This window comes from Pseudonaja textilis, chromosome 1 (genome assembly GCF_049901715.1).
Source record: "Pseudonaja textilis isolate UNSWEBS1 chromosome 1, rPseTex1.2, whole genome shotgun sequence".
Classification (NCBI taxonomy): Eukaryota; Metazoa; Chordata; class Lepidosauria; order Squamata; family Elapidae; genus Pseudonaja; species Pseudonaja textilis.
In genome coordinates this window covers 169498848-169509842 of record NC_141990.1, presented here as the reverse complement: position 1 = coordinate 169509842, position 10995 = coordinate 169498848, and the positions used below count along the sequence as shown (strand labels likewise).

General features: G+C 45.2%; 1 long non-coding RNA gene across 1 annotated transcript; it reads right to left on the bottom strand.

Moving 5' to 3' along the window:
• Nucleotides 1-6191: 6191 nt before the first annotated feature.
• LOC148127918 (uncharacterized) lies at nucleotides 6192-10522 on the bottom strand. Its single transcript, XR_015739870.1, has 2 exons — nucleotides 9984-10522; nucleotides 6192-6486 (listed from the first exon to the last, which is right to left on the bottom strand). It is a non-coding gene; the product is annotated as an uncharacterized LOC148127918 (long non-coding RNA).
• Between the last annotated feature and the right edge of the window lie 473 nt (nucleotides 10523-10995).

Genomic DNA, 10995 nt, shown 5'->3' with positions numbered 1-10995 from the left:
TAACTTGAATTTTCAACAAATCTGCCAGTTCTTCTCTTTGTCCTAATAGCATATTCTTTGACAAAATCTTTGTTTTATCTTTATTTATTTTCAAACCGGCCACTTCACCATATATCTCTATCTTTTCCAATAGCTTCGAAGCCGTTTCTACAGGGTCTTCCAAAATAAAAACTAAGTCATCCGCAAAGGCTTGTAATTTAAATTCTTCCTTTATTCAGGCTTCTATTGCCTGAATAAATCTTCTAGCAAATGGCCAACAACTCTTTTTCCCAGATGGTGTAGTTGCGCTCTGAAGCTGTGAGCTTCCTAGAATAGTATGCGCATGGGAAAAGAGGCGTGCCATCCTTCGAAGCTTGTAACAGTACCGCTCCGATAGCAACATTAGAGGCATCTGTCTCGACCACAAATGGACGATTCGGATCAGGATGCCTCAATATCGGCTCGGCCACAAATGCTTTCTTTAAAAGTTTCAAAAGTCTGTTGTTGTGGAGGCCCCCACACAAATGGGACCTTCTTATGGAGGAGCTGAGTTATGGGGTCCATTACTTTAGCAAAGTCCGGGATAAAAGTCTGATAGTAGTTGGCGAATCCCAAAAGACGTTGGACGTCCTTGACTCGACGAGGGGCTTCCCAACTACACAATGCCTCAACCTTTTAAAGGTCCATAGCAATGCCTTCGGGAGAAATGATGTGCCCTAAAAACTCTATCGACGACTGAAAAAAGAAACACTTCTCCAGTTTCGCGTAGAGTTTATGCTCCCGAAGACGCTGAAGCACTTGACGAACCTGCTGAAGGTGGTGATCTCTGGACCGAGAGTAGATTAAAATATCATCCAGATACACCATGACAAACCTATCCAGCATGTCCTGAAAAATGTCGTTCATCAAATGCTGGAATACAGCGGGAGCGTTGGTTAGACCAAATGGCATGACGGTGTACTCGAAATGACCATAACGAGTGCCAAACGCCGTCTTCCACTCATCCCCCTTGCGCATCCAAACCAGGTTGTAGGCCCCACGCAGATCGAGTTTAGTGAAGATAGTAGCCTCCCGCAATCGCTCCATCAATTCTGGAATGAGCGGCAAGGGATAGCTATTCCTCACGGTGATAGAGTTTAGTCATTGATAATCACAGCAGAGATGAAGTTCTCCCGACTTCTTCTTAACAAAAAGAATGGGAGCCGAAAGAGGGGACGACGAGGGTCGAATAAATCCCCGAGCTAAGTTTTTATCCAAAAACTCTCGGAGTGCAACCAACTCAGGCTCCAACATGGAGTATAATCTCCCCTTTGGCAATGGAGCGTCCGGTATCAGGTCCACGGGACAATCATAAGCACGATGTGGGGGTAATCGGTCTGCCTCCTGTTCGCTGAAAACATCAGAGAAGTCCGACAGCTCCAAAGGAATTGAGACAGCAGGAGCGGCGATATCTTGGCCAGCGCAAACATGCCTCAGGTGGTCCACACATTGTAGGCTTGGAAAAGAAATGGCGTTCTGCGCCCAAGCCACCAACGGATCATGCAAACGCAACCAGGACATTCCGAGCACCAAAGGGAGATGGAGGTTTGAGGTGACATAAAAACTTATCACCTCCTCGTGATCCCCAATAAGCATACACTCTGGCTGAGTAGCGCAGCAAATGGGTCCCGACTTGAGTTCACGTCCATCTACGGTTTCCACCTTAATGGGTGGATTCACAGGAATCAAAGGAATTCCAAAATGTTTAACAAAAGCACAGTCCATAAAGCTGGTTGTAGCCCCTGAATCCACCAGCACAACGGCAGGAATTCCTTCCTTCTGGGACTGTAAGAAGATACGAGTGTCCAAAAGTAAATGCCAAGGAGGACCAGGATTTACTTCGGCAATTTGGGATGGGGGTGTAGGATGTGCCCGACCTAGGGTTTCCCTGAGGCCGGGCCTACCCCGTTTCCCGACGGGCCAGAAGTGGTTTCAGGCACAGGTCTGCGAGTCCTTCTCTGAGTGCAGGAATTTGCAAAATGTCCCGGACCCCCGCAATAAAGGCACAAGCCTTCCTGGAACCTTCTCGAACGTTCTCGCACCGTTAAGCGAGGGTGGAGTGCGCCTAACTCCATCGGCTCCTCAGCATTAACCGTGGGTTGGAAAACTCTCGGTGGTGTGGGTTGTGCACGAGAAAACGAAGATGGTTCCATAACGAGCCGTTTGCGTCCACGTTGCTGTAAACGAGCTTCAATTCGTAAGCACTGAACTATCAATGCATCCAAAGTTAAAGCCCGCTCTGCATGGACCAGCTCATCCTTGATGGCATCAGACAAGCCTTCCTGGAATGCAGCCATATGAGCCGGTTTGTTCCAGTTAGAGTCCATACACAGCAAATGAAATTCTGCAACGTATTCCTGCAGGGAACGTTTCCCCTGATTAATGTCCCGTAACCGTCTATCCACAGTTTGTATCTTAATTGGGTTCTCAAACATCACTCTCATTTGTTGGAGAAAACCCTGGAAATTGTTCAACAACGGGCTATCTTGAACTAACAAGGGAGTAGCCCAATTAGCAGCCTGCCCAGTTAATAAACTGATCATAAATCCTACTTTAGACCGGTCGGTTGGGAAGTCTTCAGGCCTCAGAGAGATAAACAATTGGCATTGACCCATAAATGCCGGGAACCTGTCCATTTGCCCAGAAAATTTCTCCGGCATGGATACTGGGCTTTTCCTAATGGGAGGGGCAGGGGGAACAGCAGCAGGGCTGGAAACATAATTCAGCAATTGTGTTACCTGATTCTGAAGCGTCACATTGCTTTGCAGTAGCTGGTTAATTTGTTGTTGTTGCTGCTGCTCTACCAAACGCTGCAGTTGATTTGAATCCATCTTGCTTTAAAGATGGTTTGTTTGTGGCCAGGAACAATAATGTTATGACTCCCCTTCAAAATTCAAATGAACAAAATAGAAAGCAGCCATTTCAAAATTAAATCAAACAGAAAGAAGTCTTACAAGATAACGGCTGGCAGAAATCTCAATCCACAGCATAAATCTTGACTCTGTCCGGCAAACCAGTCCTGACAATAAATCTCAACTCTCAGAGTTTCTTGCTGTAACGTCCTCACTCAATAAGTCACTTTGTTCCTGGCAAATTTTACCAGCCCAGCTGTGTCCTTTATACTCAATGAGGCAACGTGCTAATTTACTGACTCGCCCTCCTCCTTCGTCCCAGCTGAGTTTGCCTTCTCAAACGTCTTCTGTTCCTTACATTTAACCACAAATTTTCCAAGTTCTCATCTCCACTAGAAGACTCTCTCAAAACTTCCCTGTCAGCCATTCCTGGCTGTTGATCAGATAAGGAACCAGAGTAGGTCAAAGGTCCTGACAATTCTAATACATCAGGTCTGTCATCCTTTGTCACGTCCATCTCCTCATCCTGGTTACCAGTCCAATCACTGAGCCATGCCATCTCATATTTTTCTGCCATGTCCTCCTCACTTGAACTCATATCAGTCACAGGAGCTGAATCCAAGCCCGGAGCCACAACAAACACCTATGTTGGAGCTCCCAAGTTCCCACTAAAGCAAGGGTGTCAAACTCACGCCATCACAACGGCACCACATGACGTATCAGAACTTTTTCCTCCTTCGCTAAACCGGGCATGGGTGTGGCCAGCACATGATGCATCCAGTCTGTGGGGCGGGAGTTTGATAGCCCTGGACTAAAGGCACATGCTTTCAATTTATTCTGCATATAGCACTGCAGAGAGTAAGGCATTTTATCTTACTAATCAGATGCTCTTCTATATGCAGAAAGCCATTTAGTTGCTATAGATTTTACTCATTTGAGCAAGTAATTTTCTCCTGTATAGATTTTAATAGGATGCAACCAAAGAAACATCTATTTGCTCTTCAATAGCTTTTACTTTAATGCTTGTTTTGGCAAAATCAAACTCTAAAGCCCAAGAATGATCCTGCTGAAAAGCTATAGAGTTTAACATATGAATGGCAGTCTCTTGGAGACTAGCAAGAACCAGTCAGTACTAAAAGACCACAACTGAAAGTGACTGGATCTAACTTAAACTAAAAATTCAACATGGCAGCCCATGCCTAATTTGGAATTAGAATATTTTTTTTAGAATATAATCTAAAAATATGTATTGAGAGCATTTCTAGCATGTGGTGAGGACTTCTCAATTCCCCAGCAATAACAGCTCCCCAAAGACACTGGATCTCTCTGCTCCCAACAGATAGGTATGAGCAGAGAAGATTTTGTCTTCCACATCAATTAAGGACATGATTCACCCTGTTTATTTACTGAATGTGAAAGCCTTCCAGTTTTAAGTTTGTGGTTGTTTTCCTTTAAAATAACTACACTCTTCGTAGTTATAAGCAGCACAGAGACAAAGTGTGTCAGAGGCTGGGATGGCTTGGGAAATATACCTAATGGGAGACAAGATGAAAATCATCTTCCCATTCTTCCAATATATTACGCATAGATAGAACTCTCCAATTTATTTATATATAATATTTTATTAATATTTTGAAATACATTAGATCAAGTTAGGCTCTGTCGAATAACTGAGCAAGGACTTGATCTTCAAAAAGTCTTAAAACTCATTTTTATTCTCGATTGGTATGCTTTTTTGTTCTCACGGTATACTGTGTTCTTCTAATTTAAAAAAACCTACAATATTGAGGCAAGACTCCACTGGCTGTTTTGGGACATGTAATTATTACTATGTTTATTTCAAATCTCTTTGCAACAATACTTTTGTTTCCTGACAATTAATCTGTCAGATCTGTGTATCTGCCATTCTTCAATGGAAGAAGAAGAGGGGGGGAAGTTGGTACAAGTAATCTTTTTTGATGTAACCTGAATATATTAAATCTTATATTGAATCTGTATAACTTGCACATGATAGACAACTGGAGGATTGGAGCCAGATGTCTAGAAACTTGTCACCATTTGGAGATATAGCAAGAGGAGAAGGGGCCATAAAAATACACCTCTGGAAGATACTCCCTGGGAAACTTTTCTAAAGGGAAGTGGGGAATTAACATGTTGGTTCTTTGTTTGACTGCCTGGAAGCATCTTAGATTCTGCTTTGACTAGTACTGGGATTATTTCCTTCCAATAATTCCTTTTGAAGTGCCTAGCTTTCAGAAGTTAATTCTTTTTCAGTTGAAGGGGAAAAGTCCAGTGCTTACATAAAGCAGAATCTACAATAGAGGTGAACCCGGAGAGGATTTTTTAAAAAAACTTCACTCTATTGAGTGGACCCTGCAAAAATGTCTGAATATAGCAAGGAGCAAGGGGAAGCCAAATACTGGGGAGAAACTTCAACAGCTACCCAGCCAGACATGGACTTTGTGTACTCCGTCGAAGACAGTGAAGCTGCCTGCAAAAATTCCACAAAGCCCCAGGTGTAGGAAAGGTGTAGGAAAGAGAGACAACTGGGATGGAAGAACCAGGGAGTAACCCTCACCCAGGGTAACTGTAAACCCGGGTGGAAAATTGAGCTGGAGGCCCTCTCTGATCAGGAAGAATGGGTCGAGGAACCACTGGCAGATAACCAACTGAAACGGTACATAAATCGCTTTGTGAGGGAAGCCCTGGAGGACCTCAATGTAAGGGATGAACCAGGTCACTAACATAGGAGAGCAAGTGAACCAGAGATTGAGAGAACCTGAGCCATCACTCCTAATCCAGTGGAGAATGATCAGGCATTGGAACAAGCTGGAGGACCAGCAGCCATACCAGGTACCCAACCCCTTGCCACTCCAGAGCAGGGGATTAACCCTGGCCAACCCAGAGACATACAACTGCAAAGAAAGGTCCTGCCCTTGGGGGTAAAATTTGATGGAGACCTCCAGAAACTGGGATTTTTCCTGGTGCAAGTCCTCACCTACATGCAAGAATACGGGCAGAATTTCCTGACCCAGCGGGGCACGAGTGCAAGTTGTCGCCCTGACCCTAGAAGGGGCAGCAGCCAGATGGATGGTGACACTCCACAACATCAACACCCCAGAACTGAGGAACCTCGATCAATTCATGACAGTTGTCAGCCTTCAAGATCTTCCTCCTTTCCTTTGCTTCTTTCTGGCTGTCATGAGTAATGGCGGGGGTGGAAGGGGGAAATGTATGGGACATGAGCTGAAAGTGTTACTAACTGATATTGTATAAACTGGGGAGGGTTTCTAATTCCTGCTTAGCTTTCTCTTCTCTGCGCAACTGCAAACCTTTATCTGAGTAAGCCAAGGTCAACTAATCATCACCACCTGGAGATGTCCACATGATGAAGTTCACAACTTTTAATTGGAAGAACTGTTTGAACTATTGGGGGTGGGAACATTTCACTCCCTTGATATATGTGATGTACGTGCCTATTTCCCCAGATTCAGAATTTTCTTGTTGCTACCACTGACTTCCAGTAAAAAATATCTTTTCTCTAACTACAAGAGTCTAAGTATTTCTTTCTTGGATTTTGAACGGAGCACCAGCTGACATTATTCTGAATCTCACCCTACCAGCCCACCCGGAGAGGTAATGCAATTTCTTCCGAGGGGGTCTGAACATCATGTCAACTCCAGCCAGTGACCAAGAGGAAACAAGGGAAGCTGACTTGTTAGCAGAGCTCAACCTTGAGGAAAAACCAGCTGTAAAGCCCAAATGGTCATTGGGAGAAGGTTGGAAGGATCCTGAGGAGCCCCCCCCCAGGAGTCACCACTACGCATCGGCGTGGAACAAAGAAGCCATGGCAAGAGAGGAAAGGAGAGACTTTTTACTAAACCAAGCCAGGCACCTCCTCAATGAGGCTTTTGGAGAACCTCACACTGCACAAAGGTATGAGGGAGAGGGGGAGGCAGCCCCAGCCAGAAGAAGCCGAGCAGCCACCCCCATAAATTAACCTGGGCCAGTGCAACAGCCAGCAGCAGCCCGAGGCCCCCAGCAGGAGGTGTAATTCCTAGAAGCTCCCAAGTTGCCTCTGCTGGAAGTAAAATATGGGGGAGATCCCAAAGAGCTAGGGTTTTTCCTAGCACAAGTTTGGAGCTATATGGAAGAACATGGAAGGGATTTTTCCTCAGAAGCAGCCAAAGTGAGATGTGTTACAAGGGCTCTGGAGGGAACAGCTGCAAAGTGGATGGTGACTTTGCATAATGATAATGCTCCCCAGCTGTTGAATTATGACCTGTTCATGACTGCGCTGAGGGCAAGGTTTGAGGACCCACTGGTGGAATGTAAGGCCAGGATTAGGATGAAGACTATAAATCAGGGGTGGAGATCAGTGGCCAACTACACCCAGGAATTTAGAGAGCTGGCATGTCATATTCGAGGCTGGTCCCAAGTAGCCCTGATAGAAGCTTTCAAAGATGGGTTAGAGCTGCATTACCAGAAGAGACCCCAATGATCTGCAGGTGTGGTACATGCTGGCAGCAGAGGTGGAAATTGATTTAACCCGAAACAGACACCGGGGAGGCTCTGGTTGGAGCAAGCCCTCCCCTGCACGTCCTCAAGAAGCCTTCAAACCCCAAAAGAGAGGGATGGCAGAAAGACTCAAGACTACTGTTTGCTTCCGATGTGGGAAGGAAGGTCACCGAGCTGCAGACTGCTGGGCCAAGTTGGAACCAAAGGGGGCGCCAAGAGGAGAAAAAAAATGGAAAAACCTCAGCAAAGCCTCGTGAAACAGCGCTTAAGACAGAGGAGGTTGTAGAGGTCACCCATCCGAAGGGAGAGGGGCTGGGAACTCCGACCTCCTCTGAAGAGAGTGACGTCAATTCGGAAGACGACTCATTGGTAAGTCCAAACAAGGGCCCTATGACCATTCCAGTGCAGTTAACAGTACCCGCATTGGGGGCCAAGGGGGAAATGCTGGCCTTGCTAGACTCTGGGTGCACAAGGTGTGTGATCAGCCCAGAAATAGTACAGAATATGGGCTTAAGACTAAAACCTTTAAAAACGCCCATAGCCTTTTGCCAATTGGATGGATCAGTGGTGGGGGGGTGGTCCTGCACATTTCATAACAGAACCTATAGAAATGACAATGGGGAAGCATAGAGAGACTTTGTGTTTTATTGTGGCCCCTGGGATGGAACAGCCAATAATACTGGGATTTCCCTGGCTCTGGAAATGGAACCCCCACGTCAATTGGAGAAGAGGGTCATTGCATATACGTACCGACCAGTGGCTGGAAGGGGTGGGGCGATCTCAACCGAAACTCCAGAATCCTATTGACCTAGCTTCCACAGGTACGGAAGACCTGAAGGGGGAGGAGAAAATTCTGGAGGAATATTGGGACTTAAAAGACATATTCAGTGAGAAGGCCTCAGATGAGCTGCCCCCTCATCATTCAACAGGTTGTAGTATTGAATTTTTACCTGGGGTGAAACTCCCGAAACCGAAGCTGTACTCGATGACACCGCGGGAATTAGAAGAGCTGCAGTTGTTTATCGATAAAAATTTGAAACGTGGCTTCATCCAGCACGCTAGATCCCAGGTGGCAGCCCCAGTACTGTTCTGTGAAAAGAAAGATGGCTCCTTTCTCTTATGTGTTGATTACAGAAACCTGAATGCCATTTCCATGGAAAATGTGTACCCCCTCCCCCTGATGAAGGACATGCTGGCCCACCTGGCCAAGGGGAAGATTTTTATGAAGCTCGACTTGAGAGAAGCATACTACTGGGTTCGAATTAAGGAAGGGGATGAATGGAAAACCGCTTTTAACTGCCTGATAGGTTGTTTCCAGTTCCATGTTCTTCCATTTGGCATACAGGGGCCCCCACCAGTATTCATGCAGATGATTAATCAGGTTTTACATGAACAAGGGTTTTTTTTATACAAGGGGTTTTTGGTCTACCTTGATGATATCCTTATCTACATGGAGACTTGGAGTGAACATGTGAAACTGGTGCGGTCAGTCTTAAAGAAACTCTGAGCCAAAGTTGTATGCTAAATTGTCCAAATGTGAGTTCCATCGGGAGAAAATTGACTATTTGGGGTATTGCATCTCACATGAGGGCATAGAAATGGATCCAGGGAAGGTGCGTGCCATGTTGGAATGCCCCCCCCCCCCCACGCACCAGAAACCAACTTCAGAGTTTCTTGGGATTCGCCAATTTTTACTGACAATTTACCCTGGCTTTTGCAAAGATAGCACTGCCTATCACAAACCTCCTAAAAACCAAAGGGGAGGAGAAACCAAAGCCTAGTAAGCCACTGGAGTGGTCCATGGAACGTCAAGCTGCCTTTGAAAAGCTGAAATGACTGTTTGCTGCTGAACCAGTGCTAGAGCACCCGGACATGGATGCTCCTTTCATAATCCAGGCTGATGCGAGTGATGTGGTGGTGGGAGATGAGAAGATTTTACAACCCTGTGTATATACCTCCCGTAAATTATCTGAAACCAAAAGAAGGTGGGCAGTGTGGGAAAAAGAAGCTTTTGCAGTTCATTGGGCCCTACTCACTTGGAGACATTTCTTGGAAGGAGCAAAATACCCGTTTGAGGTGTGGACCGACCATAAGAATTTGGAGGCCTTAAAAATGCCTCGGAAGCTGTCCCCCAAACAAGTTCACTGGGCTCAGTACTTTAAATGGTTTAATTTTTCATTGAAGTACATTCCAGGGGGGAGGAACTTCATGGCAGATGCTCTATCTAGACTACCTCAATATAATAGTGCTCACCAGGAGGTAGTACGGCCGATTGTCCCAATCAAACAGTTGGCAGCTCCAGTAGTTACTAGAGCCCAAAAGAAGAAGAAGGAAATGGATCTATCGAATGATTTGACTGCGCAATTAAAGGCTGCTCTAAAACTCGATGATTGGTTCCTGGCTCATTCGAATAACTGTAGTTAGAAATGGACTGGCCTGGGTGGGAGCCAAGTTGTATGTGCCAGAGAAACCGAGGAGCCAAATCTTACAACAAGCTCATGATTCTAAAGTGGCTGGTCACTTTGGATTCATGAAAACCTTACACCTAGTTAAGTGGCAATTCTGGTGGCCTACTTTGAAGAAGGACATTGAAACTTATGTGGCTAGCTGTTCTATTTGTGCATCAGCCAAGAGACCTCCTGGTAAGCCAGCAGGGTTATTACAAAATGTGGCTAGACCAACGGCTCCATGGAAGGAAATTTCTATGGATTTTATAGTGGAATTACCCGAAAGCAGGGGAAACACAGTTATTTGGGTGGTAACTGATTTGTTTTCCAAGCAAGTACATTTCATACCTTGTTCGAAGATTCCATCTGTGAAAACGTTGGTTAAACTGTTTATATTGCATATCTATAGATTACATGGGGTTCCTGAACGCATAATCTCTGACAGGGGTGTTCAATTTACCTCGAACTTTTGGAGGGAGTTCCTGAAGTTATTGGGCTCCGCCCAGGGATTAAGCTCCACCCACCATCCCCAAACCAATGGGGCCTGTGAGAGAACTAACAGAGTATTGGAGCAGTACCTTAGATGTTACATAAACTATCAGCAAGATAATTGGGCTGACCTATTACCATTTCCTGAAGTGGCATATAACAATTCTATCCATTGTAGTACTGGATTTACCCCCTTCAAGGTGGCATCGGGACAAGACTTTGTACCCATACCTGAACTCCCTTGTTAGAGGCCTAGTACTCAGTTATTAGATGAATGGATAACACAACTCCAGCTTAATTGGCCAGTCACTCGTAAAGCATTGGATGATGCACATTGGGCTCATAAGAAATTTGCAGATAAAAAGAGGACTCCACAAAACCCATATCAAGTGGGCAATAAAGTCTTTTTGTCCACCAGATATCTACAAACCACTCAAAAGTCAAAGAAACTTGGTCCTAAGTATGTTGGTCCTTTCTCGATTGAACGAATTGTAAACCCTGTGTCTGTCCAATTGAAATTACCAAAAAGCCTTCGATAAATTCACCCAGTTTTCCACGTTAGTTTGTTAAAACCTGAACATACTTCCGATCTGAGACCGATCCAGACCGACCCTCCTGTACCATTGCTTATTGATGGCGAACAACATTTTGAAGTTAAAGAAATTCTAGAC